Below are 20,282 nucleotides of genomic sequence, written 5' to 3' on the forward strand. Positions count from 1 at the left end.
AGACGTCAGCCCCTGTATGTGCAGATAACTCTAAGTTTGGTGCCTTGTCCAACGTTGTTATCTGCTCTGCCAGGTCCCCGAGTGCAGCGAGGTTTGTCTCTTCCGTCAGCTCCTGCGTTGGGATTTCCTTGTCGAAAACCACACCTGCAAAGTTTAGGAGTGTTGCTACCTGAAGAGAGAAAGACAGAACGAACAGCATATTCCTTTTCTGACTCATTTCATTTCAAGAAGATAAGGGGGTTTACTTATAAAACTTTAATATCAAATTCTGTGGAAAATGTCATTGCTGATTCATGTGTGAAATCCTAAAGTTTGCTCTAATTAACTAAGTAGTGTCTCCAAAATGCTAATTTTTGGTTCACAAACTTCATCTGAAATTTATTGTAGTTCATGTGAAGATACCACTTTAATGTTCATGGTGTGAAATGTATTGTGAGAAATATTGTTAGATCATTAGATTGTAACTCTAAAGCACTACCTTCAATAGTCTACCCTGTACCTTGTCAATAGTCTACCCTGTACCTTTTTATGCCACTATTGCTGCACATTCTTCTTGGTATGGGGTGGGGTTGGGGTCTACTTCGCACCAGGCTTCCCGGTGATTATATGTCCCAATCAACAGATTTGGAAGAGGCGTTCTGTTAGAACTGCAACCCTCTCCAGATCCAGGCCTGCCTCTCCTTTGCCATTGACACAGCGGTGCAGCCCCTCTTTGGTAGAAAACAGTTCCTTTGATAGCTCTACAGCAACCCTTGATGGAGATTTATTGCTTGAATCATCATCAAAGGACACCTACGAGGCGGATGAGGAGCTGGCTGCGGTGTTGAGTGGTGCCTTGCTTGTGGGGTGTGCTCCAGTGTTGCTGGTGTAGTCTGTATGATAGAAAGGAGAAATAAGAAAACATAACCAATTATAAAACACCAACCTTAAGTACATTATCAAAGCGGCTTCATTGCGAACTATAAATTGGCCCCTGGGAATTTTTTTGATGGAGGCTGAAGTATATTTGACAAGCAAAAAAATAAATAAGTAAAAGAAACTAGTTTTCCACTCCCAAATGAAGGTCGTTTTGGGCCCGAGAAATTTTGACAAGCAAAAAAAAAAAAAAGAGGGGGGTCACTACTGTAGTTTTTGTTTAAAAATATATAAAAAATACAATTTTCATGAGCACTACCAGCTGTATTACTTAAAAGTGGTTTTACCTACAATGACCTTTTCTGGATTTGGGGGCCACAATATATGGTTACCATGGCAACATAATATCTGAAAATGTGTGTGCCAGTTTTCTTGAGCATAGGTCAAGTACATTGTAGTTCGACCTCAATTTGCATGATGCTGACACATTAATTGATGTAATATGCCATTACCATGGCAATAGAATTCCTGAAACATTCTCTACCTTATGACCAAAGTGTATTCCAAATTTAATGAGAATGGGTTAAAATTAAGGAGTAGGCTGCAAGGCGACATTCTTTAGGTCAGATCATCACCTACCAGGTCAAAACATGAGCATACTAAAAGTCATCTACTAAAGCATGTTTTGTACATTTTTCTTTAATCTGATAAGATTCAAAACAATGGTCACAAACAATATATGTCTATCAAAAACACAATATTTTCTGAGTTTTTGTTTTCTAGAAATACTAGAAAATATTAGGGCTATACTCTAGATAGGTCCATTACAGCAGTTGTAAGAAATCATTTCCATAACTTTTACATAATGCTTCATGTAAAATCCATTTTCGTAAATGTCACAGGCTTTGTATTTTGTTTGAATTTAAATTATCCAGCTGCCATTCGTCTCCAGTGTAATCACAACTTTCTCATCATTGGATAATCTACCGAAAATGCTATGTTGACTTGCATAATGAACGAAGACAAATATTTCACTTGCTGGTACTAGGGGTTGAAGGGCACTTAAGCTTGCTATGTCCCTCCTCTCCACTAATTGAACAGTGATACTTTCCCATGACCAAACTTGCTGCTCGCAAGGCACGCAGCTTCGTGGATGTAAACATCCAATGAACCAGAGGACATCTCGCAAGCTTTCCGTAACTGTATTTCTCCTGGAAGCATATTTCCTGAGATGACGAAACAGTTTGTTTGCTGCCTCACTCTGTTCTCCACTAAGAGCTCCAATGCTGCCTGGCATCTGGGTCATCAAGGATTTCTTGCACATGTTCAATTAATTTGTGCAAGTAATTTGGCCACATAACATAACCAAAGTTATCAAGCAGTTCTTGGCCCATCTTCACTACAGTGGCCTTATATTTGGTGACCTCTTCTCGAACTGGCTTGAGAGCCCTGTAGACCTTCCTAAGCGATGTGATTTTTTCAAGTACAGAGGATAGATGATGCCTCCTCTCAGCTGAAGGGAGGAGCTCAAGGAAGCATTCCTCATTCTTGAGATCGAAAAGTTCTCTCGCATAATTGCCTGGCATCATTAGGGTTGGTGCCAAGCCAATTCCAGGAGTTAACATGGTTGTTGAGCTTTTTCTCCGTGTCACTTATGTGCTTTGTGATATCCTGATTGTTTTCCCATACTTGTACCCCTGCAATCTCCCTGATGATAACCTTATTAAAAAAATTGGCCCAAGTTGATGTCGGCATATGTCGAATCAAGCAGTTTCATCCTGGGATCTGACATCAAGAGAGGCACTCTTTACTTCTTTTGCATCATCGGCAAGTTCTGCTTGGGACAAGTTTTCCGGATTTACCTCAATGTACCGGTATTACCCAATGTTCATGGTCTCCTGGTAAGTTCGGTCTATGACAAAAGTCCCCAGAGCTGACTTTGCCGAGTCTCTAGTCACAGTGCACAGCATTCACAAGAACTTTGATCCGCTGCCCTGTAGTCCATCATCTGAATGATCTAATTTTTAATCAATCATAGAATTGTAAATCTTTAGCTTGTCCAGACGTGTCAATCCATTGCAGTCATACACCTTCATACACCCTCCTTGCATTGTACTTCTCTCGTATTCAATGTCCCGTAACAGCTGTTCTGATGTTGATGGCGAGTTCTCTTCAGCTTCAAGTAGTGACCTGCACACATTGACTGCATTTGGTTTCTCCTCAAATACAGAAACTTGTGACCCTTCCTTCTCTGCCTCACATTTCAAAATAACAAATGAGGCCCTGAATGCTTTTTCTGGTAGGTATGAATCTGCAACTGTTTTGTATATACTGAAATGTCACCCATTCTGTTCGGTCTATGACAAAAGTCCCCAGAGCTGACTTTGCCGAGTCTCTAGTCACAGTGCACCTCATTCACAAGAACTTTGATCCGCTGCCCTGTAGTCCATCATCTGAATGATCTAATTTTTAATCAATCATAGAATTGTAAATCTTTAGCTTGTCCAGACGTGTCAATCCATTGCAGTCATACACCTTCATACACCCTCCTTGCATTGTACTTCTCTCGTATTCAATGTCCCGTAACAGCTGTTCTGATGTTGATGGAGTTCTCTTCAGCTTCAAGTAGTGACCTGCACACATTGACTGCATTTGGTTTCTCCTCAAATACAGAAACTTGTGACCCTCCCTTCTCTGCCTCACATTTCAAAATAACAAATGAGGCCCTGAATGCTTTTTCTGGTAGGTATGAATCTGCAACTGTTTTGTATATACTGAAATGTCACCCATTCTGTACCGTCTTTGATGGTGGTGTAAATGATTTTTTATGGATCATCAGTGGGCAATCTAACTCTGCAACCTCGCTCCACAAACCGTAAATCACTTAAAACCAAACTTGGAAGGTAGATGTACTTACATTGTAAGGGACCTGCATGCTATTGTGTTGGGAGGTCACATGGTGTGGTCAAAGCTCATTTTGAGGTCAACATTAAAGTTAACGCGCGAGACTCTTACGACACATGTTCCATTCCAGTCATTTCACAATTACGTTTTGATACAATTCCATTGCGTGCCCTCGCAAATCACAATATTTCTGGTTAGTTTCATAAGTGGGAGAGACACAAAATTGCTTTTGCCTTGTTATGGATAACAGTCGACCGCACCCCTACCCTGTGGACTAAGAAGGTAAGATTTCTCAGGACTTAGCCGACTATCATACCATGGATTACTAAAAATTTACTCTAAGGAGGAAGACTGGGGGATAAATATATGTCAATATGACTCACCCTTCTCTTAGTTCTGCATGATTCTCTTCTTGATAGACACCCTCATACCCTGCTTTTACACCTCGTTTCTTCTCATCCTTTCAATCGTCTCATTAGACAAATTCTTAATGCTTGGCCTGAGCTCTATCTGTATCATTCTACATGCTTTTGCTACACTATCCCAATATTTATGGATTGTTTTGGGGGCTAAGTGCGTAATTCCTTCCTCAATCAAGCTTGTGAGAAAAGTGAAAAACCGATATCAAACTTTTATTTATAACATGGGTGTGAGAGTTCAGATTTTTATCTGATTTCAGATTTTTTTTTTTTTCAGTTTAATTTCAGCTTTTTTTGGCTTTCCTCTGTACAAAAAGACTGGGAGCTCGTCCCATTTCAGACTTTTTCACCACTCCTCAGCTTTTTCAGATTTTTTTATTTGTGACCACTCACACCCCTGTTTATAAGTTTAAATTATCAAGTTAATGTTACATATAATTCTTTCAAAAAGTAAACTTTAGTTAGTTTTTTTGATAACAAAAACTTGGAGTGTCGATGTACTTAGGGGACCTGTATACAAAATTTAATCACAAATATACATGTAGTATCGATTCTATGTGTACATGTATTAACATTCTACAATCCTTCTGGGGCCTTCCTGGATAGGAAGTTTCCACCCTCCTCTTAAGTTGTAGTACCCTATCATGTTCCTCGTAGATGCTCGTATATATGATGACTTTCGTGATGAATCTCTTGCCCCTCACAAGCTTCTGCACCTCGATGATAATTTTGTCCGAACTCTTGATGGGTACAGAGGAGATATTGAGAAAAGTTTCCTCCTCCGAGTAGCTTGAATCAGACTCATCAGATGATTCTGCTTTTTCTTCATTCATCTCGTCCTCGCTTTCACTCTATCTGAAAAGGTCGATAATAGCCTCCGTTATTCCTTTGTCTTTCCTTGTCACCTTTTATTGCTCTCGTTTCTCCTCTTCCTTCTTCTTCATCAGCATATCTTCTTCCTTGGTATCTTCCTTCCTTTGCTCTTTCTTTATCAGCTCTTCTCTGTTCTTTATTTTCTCTTCCTGCTCATTCGAAAAAAAAATGTGTGCTGGGCTTGAAATGTGTTTATTTTGAAATGCACAAATTATGATTAATTGTAAGACTCATCCTCTGCTAATTTGCTAGTCCTCCAACCAAGCTAATGTTCGATCCTAAGTACTTGACATGCTGTTCAGCGGTGGAATCGTCAAGTTTGCATTGAAGATAGCGTCAAGACTGTTATCTGATGCAGTCACTTGAAATTAAATATTAAGTAAGGACTAGAGTTTTAATTATATTTCTATGAAAAGTGTAAGTCATTAAAGAAATTTTGAATGATTTTCAGAATTCAAGATCTGTAAAAACTGTTTACCGACCCTCGTGATATAGAAGACTTATACCACACTATTTTGTGTTTCCATCAATATTTTCTAAGTGAAGATAAAGGAAAACCTGGTAATTAAGGATGTTCCGCAGTTGTGCGCATCATGATCCTCACATATTTTACATTCAAGTTTTTTAACAGGGTCCAAAAAGTTAGAGTGGCTGGACGCACCAAAAAATATTTTAGGCTTAATGATTCTCAACCAGTCTATAATTTTGGTAAATAACCAGAAAAATCATCATATAGGATAAGGGCAATTGAGAATGTTCCATATTACAAGACAATAGTGTCAGATTTTTAAGCTAATCTCTTTGGTAATGCTTTAGGACCTTCTTTGAAAGTAAAACAGTGTCAAGAAGGAAAAAGATTTCTCTGGACTATCATGGTTAGCAAGGATTACTGAAAATTTACTTTTAGACGGAAGACAAGGGGTATAAACATAAAGCAATTTATGTCAATATGACTCATCCACTATCTTCTCTTTGTTTTGCATAATTATTTTCTTGATTGAAAGCCTCATTCCCTGTTTATATTCTTCTACATTTCTTCTTCCCCTCTCAATCGTCTTGTTGGATATGTTCTTAACACTCAGCCGTAGCTCAATTTGGAGCATTCTACATGCTTTAGCTATACTATCCCAATACTTGTGGATGGTTTGGGGGGCTAAGTGCTTTTGCCTTGTTATGGATAACAGTCGACCGCACCCCTACCCCGTGGACAAAGAAGGAAAAAGATTTCTCTGGGCTATCATGGTTAGCAAGGATTACTAAAAATTTATAATAAAGCAATTTATGTCAATATGACTCACCCTTCTCTTAGTTCTGCATGATTCTCTTCTTGATAGACACCCTCACATCCTGCTTATACTCCTCTGTGTTTCATCTCACCCTTTTAATTGTCTCATTAGATAAGTTCTTAATGCTCGGCCGTAGCTCAATTTGCAGCATTCTGCATACTTTTGCTATGCTGTCCCAGTACTTGTGGACTGTTTTGGGGGCAAGGTGTTTAATTCCTTTGTCAATCCTAGATTAGAATGATAGCATGTAAAAAAAGTGAAAAATTGATGTCAAATTTTCATTTATAAGTTCAGAATACGGGCCTAGGGGTATAAATATAAATCAATTTGTGTCAGTATGACTCACCCACTATTTTTTCTTTATTTTTCATAATTCTCTTCTTTATTGCTATTCGCTGGCCTTGTTTGTACTCTTCTACATTGGGAAGGACTCTCTCGATTGTCTCCATGGACAAATTTTTGATGCTCGGCTTCAGCTCTATCTGCAACATCCTACACACCTTTGTAATGGTATCCCAGTACTTGTGTACTGTCTTTGGGGCCAGCTGTTTAATTCCTTCGTCAATCCTAGATTAGAATGATAGCATGTAAAAAAAGTAAAAAATTGATGTCAAATTTTCATTTATAAGTTTAAAATATCAAGATAATGTTACATAATTCTTTCAAAAAGTAAACTGTTATAGTTAATAAATTTTTTTTTGATAACACATGAAAATAAATTATGATGCTACATGTAGTTTGTGCGAATATTGTTTTGTGTTTCTTATGTAAGTATTCATCTTTGCCCAGTTTATTTCAGAAAAATATAGAAGCATAAACCAATTGCAACTCCAAATTTGCATATAACACTGCCTAGGTTTGTCCAGTATGGATGAATGTGGTATCATGTGTGCAAGACTAGAGGCAAAAGGGTGACAGATCAGGGTTCAAAAAGTTAGAGTGGCTGGGTGCACCAAAAAATATTTTAGGCTTAATGATTCTCAACCAAAGTCTATAATTTTGGTAAATAACCAGAAAAATCATCATATAGGATAAGGGCAATTGAGAATATTTCATATTACAAGACAATAGTGTCAGATTTTTAAGCTTATCTCTTTGGTAATGCTTTAGGACCTTCTTTGAAAGTAAAACCCCATTTTTTCTTCTCAGTCACATCTAACGATGAGGAATCCCTGTTGACCCCCAGCTCACAACCTCCATGTTTCTGTTCCTCAGGAATTTTGTTGAAAGGAATTAATGTGTTTCATTAGGAGAGGGGGACAATTTGCCATTTAACTCTGGGAGGGGGCACAAAATTTTCTCTTGCTATTTCTTTTCTTTTTCCTCTCATTTCCAGTTATATTCTTTGTTCTTATACTTAATTTCACCATCTCATTTTTGTTCCCTCTTCGTTTATACTTCTTTCGCCCTAGTAAACACATATAAAGAATAAAAGAGATATTAGAGAGAAAGAGAAAGAAAAGAAAATAACAAATAAATGAAAATTTGATATTTATTCTTTTTCTCTCTCGTGTTATTTTACTCATTTTAATTTTAAATCTTTTATTCAGCTTAACCTGTTTTTCATTCCGTTTTTCTCTTCCATTGTACCTTACTATTTTACTTTCCTTCTATACATTTATATTTTGTTGTATAATCTAAAGATCACTTTCTGCCTTTCTTCTCTTTGCTCCTACTCCCTCTCCCTCTCTCTTTCATCATTTATATATTATTTCCCCTTCTTCCAATTCTTTGTTTTTTAATCTCTTGACATCTTTTTCCCTTTATTCAAAACATAAAAAAATAACAAAATATGAATATGTATCATAAACAGAATAAATTTAAAAATTTATTTCATTAATTCTTATACACTACATTTACAAGTAATTAAAGACATTTATATATTCTGATTCTACAATACATGACTACATAACATGCATCATTGTAAAAAAAAATGCTATCAAGATCTTTAAAAATTATAACAAAATCTATACAAAATTAAAATGAAACATCTGTCTATATTCTACATGTACGTCTAACACTAAAATATAAAACATATCTATCAAATGCAAATAAAAACATACATAACTCAAATTAAAATTGAAATATCTATAAAGATATATACATGTACATATCAATTTAAACTTGAAAAAAATATCTAATTTAGAAACAAAATTACTGTAAAATGGCAAACAGATGCAAAATGTACGTCTAACACTAAAATATAAAACATGTCTCTCAAATACAAAGAAAACATACATAATGTTAATCAAAATCGAAATATCTATAAAAGTGTATACATGTACGTATCAATTTAAACTAGAAAAAAATATTAGTTTAGAAAAAGAGTACTGTAAAATGGCAAACAGATGCAAAATGTACATGTATTGTATATCATCAAACAAAAATAAAAAGTATTATATAACAAAAATAATGAAAATAAATTCTACCATGACAAAAAAAATCTTCACATAAAGGAAATATATGTACAAGAATTAAAGTTCCAATAGTTCATCATACTTCTCCTCTTCTTCACCATGCCAACAAGTTCATTTTTTCATATTCTCAATGTCTTTCTCCAACTTTCTAATGCGTCCATCTTGATACGACATGTAAGAGACAAGTGATCCCACAACTTCTGGCCGGGACGGCGACGAACTCAGCTCCTGAATTGAAGATGGCAGTAGTATGTTCATCTTGACTTGATTCCCCTTTTCTTCAGAGTTATTGTTTGCCTCCAACATACACGTACATGCATCCTCTTCGTCCGAAGAAATGTCTTCGTACAGATCCTCTGTTCTAATTCTGTCTCCACTGACGTTGTTCTTGTCCATGGGGATGTCCTCCGCAGCGACTGGAGTATTGCCACCATCCATCTCCCTTGGACTGTCTACTCCCATGATAGCAGGTCATGGAATCTCCTCTCCAAGTAACTGCATTATGGATTCATCATAATCATCTTCAAGATTAAGCTCTGCTGCCAGTCCAGCCATTGTTCCAGCAAATTACACTTAAAATTCCAAATCCTTACAAAATCGAGGTTGAACAACTATATAATCGTTAAAACTGATTGAGTCAAAGGTATGTCCACGAGCTTTGGAGCGTTTATCACCTAATAACGCTAATTACGACCACAAGCTTTTAAACTCTCATTACATAACAGTCCAGTATACAAAGACATCTCGGGCAACCGTTGCCTAGGACGCATTGTTGGCCCTTACATCATTCGTTGCATCAAGTAAGTGGTTTCCGATCAGCTGCGAGGTAGGGCCAGAGTTTATATCTCGGGCCGCCATTTTCAGCCCCTGCCTTACCTGCATCACTGCGGCGCGAGACTGATCCGGCGGTTGATTAGGAGCAGCACGCCCCTGCGGGTTGCCATAAGCTGGTGGTCTACCTATGGTTATTTCCCCACTACAATGGGAATTCTACTGAAATTCCACTGCCAGCGAATTTGTCCTGTGTGTATGAAAGGCATGAATGTCGATGTGATTGATTTCACAATTTGAACTGATTGAAAAAATAGGTATAAATAAGTCCAGGGTATATGAACTTTTGACTCCAAGTGCACATACATGGACATAAGTTTTTGATTGGCTAAAGAAGAACCCGAGTGACTTACTTGTTATGGCATTCATCTTTTGGGTACAGAGTGCTGGCTTTGCCTTTTTCCCTGGCATTTTCTTGTGTCTTTGGCTCAGTTTGCCCTCCACTGAACTGTTATGGAGCACTTCGGTGCTGTAGATGGCTACGGAAAGATCTTTTATGAAGATTGAATTTATTCTTCACTCCTCGTACCTTCTCCCATGTGCTATCTTGAATATATACTCCTTCCGCAACTTCCGTGCCGTAGATTGCTACAGAGATATATTTTATGAAGATCAAATTTTTCTTCGCTCCTCATACCTTCTCCCATATGCTATCTTGAATATATACTCCTTTCGAAACTTCCGTGCCGTAGATTGCTATGGAGAGATCTTTTATGAAGATGGAATTTTTCTTCGCTCCTCCTAAATTCTTCCATATGCTTTCTTGAATATATACTCCTTCCGCAAGGCAAACCTGCAGATTGAAAAAAAATGAATATTAATAATTACATGGTCAAAGCTTCTCTGTCTATAGTATAGATGTTGATCTTGCAGATCCAAATATTTAATACATAATGGCTCAAATTATACACATAATGACCCCCCCCCCCCCTGTGGGGTATTAGGAATAAAGGCAATATATACTGTATAATCAGGTTGGATTCTATAGTGCACATAATTTATTAAAGTCCAGTAAATTCTGAAGTAGCAAAGTCCTAACTTTCTTGATAATGAATGGAATCCAAGGAGGCTGTTTCTGTGTGGGTCTAAGTACCCTGTAGGTCCCATCAATCGATATTGCCATTCTTCCGTAAGCCGCGGAGAATGGTTGCAAGCTTGTGAGCGAGACAACTGGTAGGATCCTTCTGTAAGGCTTGGTGAGAACCCGAGCTAATAAGTTCGGACATTTTATCACGGTAATTACAGGTGTCCAGTACCACGCTAGCGTGGCCTTTGTCAGCTGGCAGTATCATAATGGCACTATCTACCTTGAGAGATTTTAAGGCTTTGTGCATGCCGGGTGTAACATTAGATTTGGGTGGTTTAGCGGAGGCGAGGATTGCGTTGACCTCTCTGCGGACTGAGCTGATGGTTTCGGCATCGCGGCAATGGACGGATAATTCGATCTTATCAATAATCTCAACAGCTGGTATGCGCTTGGGAGCTATAGCAAAGTTAAGCCCTGTGCTAAGTAGCGTGGTCTCGTTAGTAGTCAAAACACGTGAGGACATGTTGACTACTCAAGTGTCGGAAACAGTTCATGCGGAATGAAACTTACCATGCTCAATGAGCTTGTTATACTTGCCTTGTTGGAGGGCTTTGCACTTCTCAAACTTGGCCAGAAAGTTTTGCCGTTGTATCGTGGGTCATGTCGCAAAGTTCCTCGTTGAGTGTGGCCTTGATTTTCGCAGTAGTAGACTCTACTTCGGATTTGATGCTCTTCAGAGTCATGCGAGTCAGTCGGATTCTTTCGCGGAGAAAGTGGCAGGAAGTATTCAAAGCGATGAATCTTGCTTTCTTGGTAGGAACTGGCAGGCGAATCTTCAGGTCTGTCGAGATGACAGAGTTCTTGATGCAGAACGTAAGGTGGTTGGTAAATCTCGCCAGTTTCTTCAAGCAGCGCTCGTGTCTACGTGCTAGCCTTGAGGCAGGGCGCCCATACGTAAGGTCAATGTTATTGAAGATGTTAATATCGTGGAAGGTTGAAATCAGAGCATTCTTGTCTGAACTCTGGAATGCCAAAAACCCTGACCGAATTCCGTCTGCCATACTGTTCAAGATCATTGGTGCTTTCCTCCATCAGCTTCACCCATTCTTCCATCATGTCGAGGGAGCGTTTTAGGGCTTTTAGCATCAGCTTCCTCTGTCAAGTTCAATTCTCATCTCCATAAGTAGACCTTCCTGCCTTTCTATTTTGTGCTCACTTGCTCAAATCTGGTTTGCTATGATTCTCTGTACACATCTTTCGAGCACCTCAGTAAGTAAATTCATCGTCTTTGAAAAGCTGGTTCAAAAGTTCAGACACATCAGACACTGATAATGGTTGAGAGGCAGCCCTCCCCTCGGCAGAGTTACTATCGTTCGCGGAGGCCGAAGATGATGTGCCCTTATTTAATTTAGGCTTCATCATGGTGATGTGTATAGCTGTATAGGTCTACAGTGAATTAGATTACACTTAACAATAACAGCTAGATCTACTGACTGAGCTGAATTATGGCTGCTGAGGCTGAGCAGACTAGAATTTGCAGCTAAAGATTTGTGCAAAAATGGATTTACATCACAGTAAAGTCTAACATCTTCATTACAATGACGGATATAAAGTCTAGGTGAGGTGACGCTCTGTAATACAGATGATTTGAGGCCATTTGCGTGCCGCACATGAAAGTTAAGTACACCACAGTGAAACTTTAACACTATCTTGAATATATACTCCTTCCACAACTTCTGTGCCATAGATTGCTACAGAGAGGTGTTTTATGAAGATCAAAATTTTCTTCGCTCATACCTTCTCCCATATGCTGTCTTGAATATATACTCCTTCCACAACTTCCATGCCGTAGATTGCTATGGAGAGATCTTTCATGAAGATCGAATTTTTCTTCGCTCCTCGTGCCCTCTCCCATATATTTGAATATATATACTCCTTTCAAAACTTTCGTGCCGTAGATTGCTATGGAGAGATCTTTCATGAAGATCGAATTTTTCTTCGCTCCTTGTACCCTCTCCCATATGCTATCTTGAATATATACTCCTTTCGAAACTTCCGTGCCGTAGATTGCTATGGAGAGATCTTTTATGAAGATGGAATTTTTCTTCGCTCCTCCTAAATTCTTCCATATGCTTTCTTGAATATATACTCCTTCCGCAAGGCAAACCTGCAGATTGAAAAAAAAATAAATATTAATAATTACATGGTCAAAGCTTTTCTGTCTATAGTATAGATGTTGATCTTGCAGATCCAAATATTTAATACATAATGGCCCAAATACACATAATGACCCCCCCCCCCCTGTAGGGTATTAGGAATAAAGGCAAGATACACTGTATAATCAGGTTGGATTCTATAGTGCACATAAGTTTTAAAACTTGGTAAAGAACAAACTGTTATAAATTTAAGTCCAGTAAATTATGAAGTAGCTTAGTCCTAACTTTCTTGATAATGAATGGAATCCAATATTATGTACAGGACTCGGTTCTATTTATTTAAAGGATAAGTCTACCCCCAACATAAAGATGATTTGGAGAGAAAGGCAAAAAATTAAACAAGCATAAAACTGAAAATTTCACCAAAATAAGAAAGTTACGATATTTTAATGTTTTGCTATATTTCTTAGTTATATGAACATCCTGGCCAGCATGCAAATGAGGGGACTGATAGCATCATCCACTCACTATTTCTTTTGTATTTTATCTTATGACATATTTGAATTTTCTCCTTATTTCATGCGAAACAAATGTGCAAGATGTGTGGAAGGATAAGGTGCTGGTCTCTGATACAGTTGCTTTTGCCTGAGAAGTAACACCTGAGATTCAAAAGATGTTTGAATTCAAATTATAAACAGTTAGACCAGTTTATTTTTCATGTAACATTGGGGGGGAAAAATTGTCTTCACATTTTCTGAGTTTAGACATACATGTAGTTAGTTACAATATGGAAGTAACAAAATTACAAAAATAATGAACTTACCGAAGAGAGAACTTGTGGAGGCCACAGATGGGCAATAGGCCTATTGTGATGAACAAATGCTGAGATTTAAATAAGATAATGTATGATGAGGTTGGCTGTCAACACAATATCAAGACTCTACAGTACACTCTTTTAATACATGTGAAAAAGGATTCTTATATTAGGCATTAATTCCTGCTTCTCTGTAATATTGTAAAAAAAAATAGTGTACACTGTTTCTTTCTTAAGTAATGTCTTCGGTAATGATTATGAAATCAGTGACATGGCTTCAATATATCAAACAAATTATGGGGGATATATTCTTTGTTACATGTAATATAATAGTCCTGTTGCTCATTTTACCTTTTGAAATTTTGTTGATGACTTCTAGTTGTAGTCTCCTGTTGAGGTCACGAAGTGTCTGATTTTCTTTTTTTAACTTCGCGACCTCAAGTCTCAGCTTCTTCTCTGTGCTGTCTTCTGTATCTGAGGAATCTGGCTTTCTCTTAGCGGCCAATTTCTTTGAGATAATCTCCTTCAGCGCCGACTTGTTGGCCTTTACGGTTGCGGAATTTTGTTCTTTCTGAAATTGAGTAACAATGAATGGATTATTATTTAATGATATAACCATACCAAAAGTGTATTTTTTTAAAATCTTTTCTTTGGGGGAGGGGGAGTTGTCCTGATATATTTTATCTTACAGTGCATGTCACTCAAGCTGCCAAGCCGATATTTCGCAAATCTGACAGAAACAGATACATGTACCGGTACTTATTTTGTGGGAATTAAAAATAATCCTTAAACCAACTAATCTTGCATAGGAGAATAGAAAATTAAATTAAGTTTTGACCATTTGTAATTTTGGAACTCTCTATTTTAAAGGATGGTTTTTGGCAAGCATCTAGACACATGAATAAGCATAACAATGAAACACAGATGCAAACATTACATCTATTACATTTAATGCCACCTGTTGATTGTACATGTAGCCTTGATATACACCAAAGCTTGAAAGTTCATGATCTGATCAGCATAGAGCTGTATGAACAGAGCTGACGGAAAACAAATACATAAAAAAGATCCAACAACGGATTTATGAGATATAGCTCTTATTTCAACCCTGCTAGCATTGGAAGAGGCATACCTCCCCCCTGAAACTATTACCTTCCTTGCAATGTCAGTTGCATTTTGCTTGGCCGCAAGCTCTGGTCCCTCCTCACCCTCGGTTTCCTTGACTGAGGAGTCTCTTATTTTGGGTATTGCCATCTGAGGCCCATCTCTTATTCTCCTTTGAATCTCCAGTTCACTCTCTATTGTCAAGAAACTTACATGTATTAATCAGTATTTATAGGCCTACTCTTTAGTTTGAATACATCTACTATTGAATAAAATGAAATAAAAAACATTCTCATTCAAATTTCTTAGTAGGCTTAAAATAATGTAATTGCTTGTCCATAAAGAACATATTTCTTAAAAATCTTCTATGATACTTCTGTATCAATTTGTACCAGTCTTTACCTGTATGCCGACTTGCTAAGGGTGTGTTTCAGTGTCGGTTTCCAAATTGAAACAGCAACACGGATCATGATTAAAATCATGATAAAAAAGCAGATGTGATGAGAAACAAATGACGCGCTCTGTCCACTATTCCCGGTCATATAAGTAAACTGGCTCTTTCTTTGGGGTGGAAGTTGTATGAAGTCTGCTCCTCCCAGGATCAACGTATGTATACTCGCACTACAATGAAGCACATTAGATTCATGTTTCATCGCAAAGAATGTATTATTGACCAAAGATACAAAGTAAAAATAAGATATCAATATCATAAAATATAAATATCTTGGCAATAATAGTCATAATTTGACGAACTTGTCAAAATCATTATCAATCAACCAACCACCAAAGGGCATTTTCACGGTAACCGACGTTACACGGCACAATTTTACACACTTCATTGTGTGTATGATTATCTCTAAAACAACAAATTATGTGAGTTTGTGTTTTAAGCAAACTCCCATCATTTGTTGTTTTATAAAAAAATTACAAAAATCTTGAAAATTGCCAAAGCCGAGTTCGGATAATGCCTGATGACATTACTCCAATCATATGCTACAGATCAAATATTTTGGGGTGCTGGCCTGGACCATCCCTTATAGGATTGTAAAACAATAAATTGAACCTGATTTATATTTGATATAAAGTTATTTTCTGAATGAATTGTCTAAAAGAGAGAGACTAGCTATTTGTAACACACAGTCAATGAGACAGAGACACCACAATTGATAACCTCCATCTTGTATACTATGCTCAATCCTAGTACAAGGCCTATATGTATATTGCACATACAGGGTTGTATACAATGTAAACTGTAGGTAATTTTGATAAATCCTGGCCATTTTACCCTGAGCAATTTAAAGAAAGAATAAAAGTTTCATCTATGTGGAAAGGACATGTATGTCAGTGGTAATTTTGTATTTAAAAGTACATTTTCAGTTTGTGTTAAAAACAATGAAAATTTCCCAAATTCCTGGTGGCTGAAAATTCCTGAAACTTTCCATGAAATTTTTCTTTGCAACCACAGTAAAAAAAAGATAGATTCTTGGTATTGAATCTAGACCTAGTTGACCCATCCCTATTCCTTGCTCGACAAATGGTTTCATACCAAAAAAGAGAAAATAGCAATTATCATCACTTGATTATTTGATGTGGATCCTGACCTGGATACAATCTAGGGGAAGGGGGCATTGTCCTTACAAGGAGAAGTAGGTAAACAGAGTTGTTACATGCATAACGCAAAAAGGGCATCAATATTTTAAAATCAGAGAAAAGGGTACACTTTCTTCCTTCTTATGACAATGTTTTTGGGGTAAGGAAAATGATACCAAATACTTTATGCGTAGTCCGAGATCTAAAAATCATTACATTTTAGGGTCTCTTTTAACTGTTCATGTAGTAACATGTTGTCCACTTTGTAACAACAGTGGCCCCCACCCCTTGTAAAATACAAAATGCATCCACACATAACATCTTTTTCTTCATATCATCCACACCATAGCTGTTTATTGAAGATATATACATTAATATGACACACAATAGCTGTTAATTGAGGATATACAAATTCATACGATACGCAAGAGACTGGTATTGGGACCAATTTATTTTCCAATCCTTATAGAAGCTTTAAGAAACAGACTGATCGAACTTGACAAAAATCTTTCCAGAAGTTTTTCTAGGCCCCGGAGGAAAATTGTTGTGAACAGGAGATTTGGGTCATTTTCAATGAGCCTTGCTAAAAGGAAACAATATTTACATATTATGTGCAAGGTTTGAATATGTAGATAAGACTATGACATTGATCAAAACATGCAGTTGTAACTTCATTTACAACCAATTAGTATCACATTCTACATTATGTATTATGCAAAAACACTAAAATACAACAAATAATGTTAAGAATCTGATATATGCAAGTCCCATTATACCTTGTTCTATTCTAAATATTTATATTAATTAGCCTTATGGATGAAATGTGCACTCTTTTCTAAAGTGTTATAGCTCTGTTTATTCTTCATTGTACTTCCACATATAATTGAAGGTACTTATTCTTTTTGCACTACAAATGAATTTTGACAACATATGCAAAACTATCTGTTACATTAACAATGCCATGGCTAATTTTCATAATAAAACAATTGTAGGATAAATGTTGTATTGGCTCATTATAAAGGCTGTAACCAGTAAAGTTCTAATGGTTTGGGGGTGTGTGTTTTGTTTTTTTCTCAGCAATATATCTTCCCAACTTGTCCAAGAAAAAATGTTTAAGGTAAATCTATTACTTCTGATGGAGTTGCTCAAAAGTGGGCATCATGGAAATGGTTGATTAACAATTATTTGCCAATCAGCCTTGTTGGAATGTAAACATTCAAAACTGCAATGCAAATTTGTAAGTTATATCTTTTCTCAACAATATTAATGTTTTACTTCTGGTACTATTGTTTCTATAATTTGAAACATTTTTTGTCTCACCTGCGAAGCAAAGTGAGACTATAGGCGCCGCTTTTCCGACGGCGGCGGCGGCGTCAACATCAAATCTTAACCTGAGGTTAAGTTTTTGAAATGACATCATAACTTAGAAAGTATATGGACCTAGTTCATGAAACTTGGCCATAAGGTTAATCAAGTATTACTGAACATCCTATTAGAGTTTCATGTCACATGACCAAGGTCAAAGGTCATTTAGGGTCAATGAACTTAGACCATGTTGGAGGAATCAACATCGAAATCTTAACCTGTGGTTAAGTTTTTGAAATGTCATCATAACTTAGAAAATATATGGACCTAGTTCATGAAACTTGGACATAAGGTAAATCAAGTATCACTGAACATCCTGCATGAGTTTCATGTCACATGACCAAGGTCAAAGGTCATTTAGGGTCAATGAACTTTGGCCGAATTGGAGATATCTGTTGAATTCCCATCATAACTTTGAAAGTTTATGGATCTGATTCATGAAACTTGGACATAATAGTAATCAAGCATCACTGAAAATTTTGTGCAAGTTTCAGGTCTCATGATTAAGGTCAAAGGTCATTAGGGTCAATGAACTTTGGCCGAATCGGGGGTATCTGTTGAATTACCATCATAACTTTGGAAGTTTATTGGGCTAGTTCATTAAACTTGGACATTAGAGTAATCAAGTATCACTGAACATCCTGTGCACATCTCAGGTCACATGAACAAGGTCAAAGGTCAATGAACTTTGGCCGAATTGGGTGTATCTGTTGAATTACCATCATAACTTTGAAAGTTTATGGATCTGATTCATGAAACTTGTACATAAGAGTAATCAAGTATCACTGAATATCCTGTTTGAGTTTCAGGTCACATGATCATGGTCAAAGGTCATGTAAGGTCAATGAACTTTGGCCATGTTGGGGTTTTTTGGTGAATAACCATCATATCTCTGTAAGTTTATTGGTCTAGTTCATAAAAAGTGGACATAAGAGTAACCATGTATCACTGAACATCTTGTGCGAGTTAGAGTAGTATTCAAAGTCAGCACTGCTGCTATATTGAACCGCGTGATGCAGGTGAGACGGCCAGAGGCATTCCACTTGTTTAACCAAGACAGCCCAAAACCATGTTAAAAATGTATCTACATACAGTCTCTTAGTTAATAGGTTTTGATTTTGCAGATATTTTACAAATACTTAAGTGTGACTTAAATTGACCTTTCAATATCAACAGTCAGTAAGTAGGTGGGTGTTTCATAAAGCTGTTGGTAAGTTAAGAGCAACTTTAAGAACGACTGGTGATCCTTTCTGCTTTCTTATGCGCTAAACCAATGAATATACAGTACCATTTAAAACAAGAAGGGTTCACAAGTCATTCTTAAAGTCGCTCGTCACTTACGAACAGCTTTATGAAACACCCACCAGGTCCTCTTAAAGCAGCTTTATTCATCCAAGTGAAATGTGCGATGATATAGACAGGCTCTGTATACTTAGCTGGATGAAGATCAAAACAACCATTTTGATGTAGTTCCCAATGCATCAGTGAAATAAGCCAGTTCGTAGTTCCTTTCTGCGCATTATCAAAAGATTCTTCGCATGATCAGAGGAAGGTCATTTGTACTTGAATGACTTGGTGGTTTAAAATCTAATGAGATAAGCACCAAATTTGATGTCTTGATTACAGTATTCATATATTCTTTTGAATTGTGGATTTCATTCACATCCACTAAAAACAACAATGCATCCACGAATGAATGGTATTTCACAGTTTGCCATGTAAATTGTGTAAAATGCTATATGTATTCAAAGTACATGTAGGAATGCAGCAAATACCTTCATTAGGTGTTCATTTGTGTGTTATTCTAGTCACCTGGTCTATTCAACTTCTTCATCCTGCTATTTAAGCCATGCTTACATAAACTCTTGCTTTGGAATATGCCTATCATAGTAAAAGAAATGAAAGGTCATTTGACCAAAATTGTCCATGAAGTAACTATGAACTGGTCTATTTATAGACCAGTTTTTAGTTACTTCATGGACAATTTTGGTCAAATACCTTTTTTTTATTATGATACATCGATTTCAAAGCAAGATATTATGAATCATGCCTTACAGAGCAGGATGAAGAAATTGAATAGACAGATGACTAAAATACCACTTCATTGAACACTCTATAAAGGTATTTGTTGCATTTCTAGTTTGAATGCATATTAATGTATAGCACACCTGTAGTTGTACAACCACTTGGCAAACTGTGAAATACCAGTCATTCCTGGGTGCATTGTTGTTGTTTTTTGTGGATATTGTAAATGAAAAACACAATTCAAAAGAATATGGGCCTATATAATCAAGTCATCAAAGTTGGTTCTTCAAATCTCATTACATTTTAAACAACCATGCCACCTGTGGACCATTGACCTGCCTCTAATTATGCGCAGAGTGGAACTATGAACTAGCTTGTGCCCTGGGAACCCCCGTTTATCATCAACATTGTGTGTAACTGTATTACATGTACATTGTCACTTATCATGACTTCAGGGGAGTGTTTCTCAAAAGGACATATCAGACGTTTGTCCATCAGTTACCATAGGAACTGTGCATCTCAACCAATCAAAATCAGAGAAAGTTGTCAGATCTGACAACTTGATCTGACAACTTGCCAGAGGAAAATGTTTATGAAACACTCCCCAGATGTCCAG

Source organism: Lytechinus variegatus, chromosome 13 (assembly GCF_018143015.1).
Source record: "Lytechinus variegatus isolate NC3 chromosome 13, Lvar_3.0, whole genome shotgun sequence".
Classification (NCBI taxonomy): domain Eukaryota; kingdom Metazoa; phylum Echinodermata; class Echinoidea; order Temnopleuroida; family Toxopneustidae; genus Lytechinus; species Lytechinus variegatus.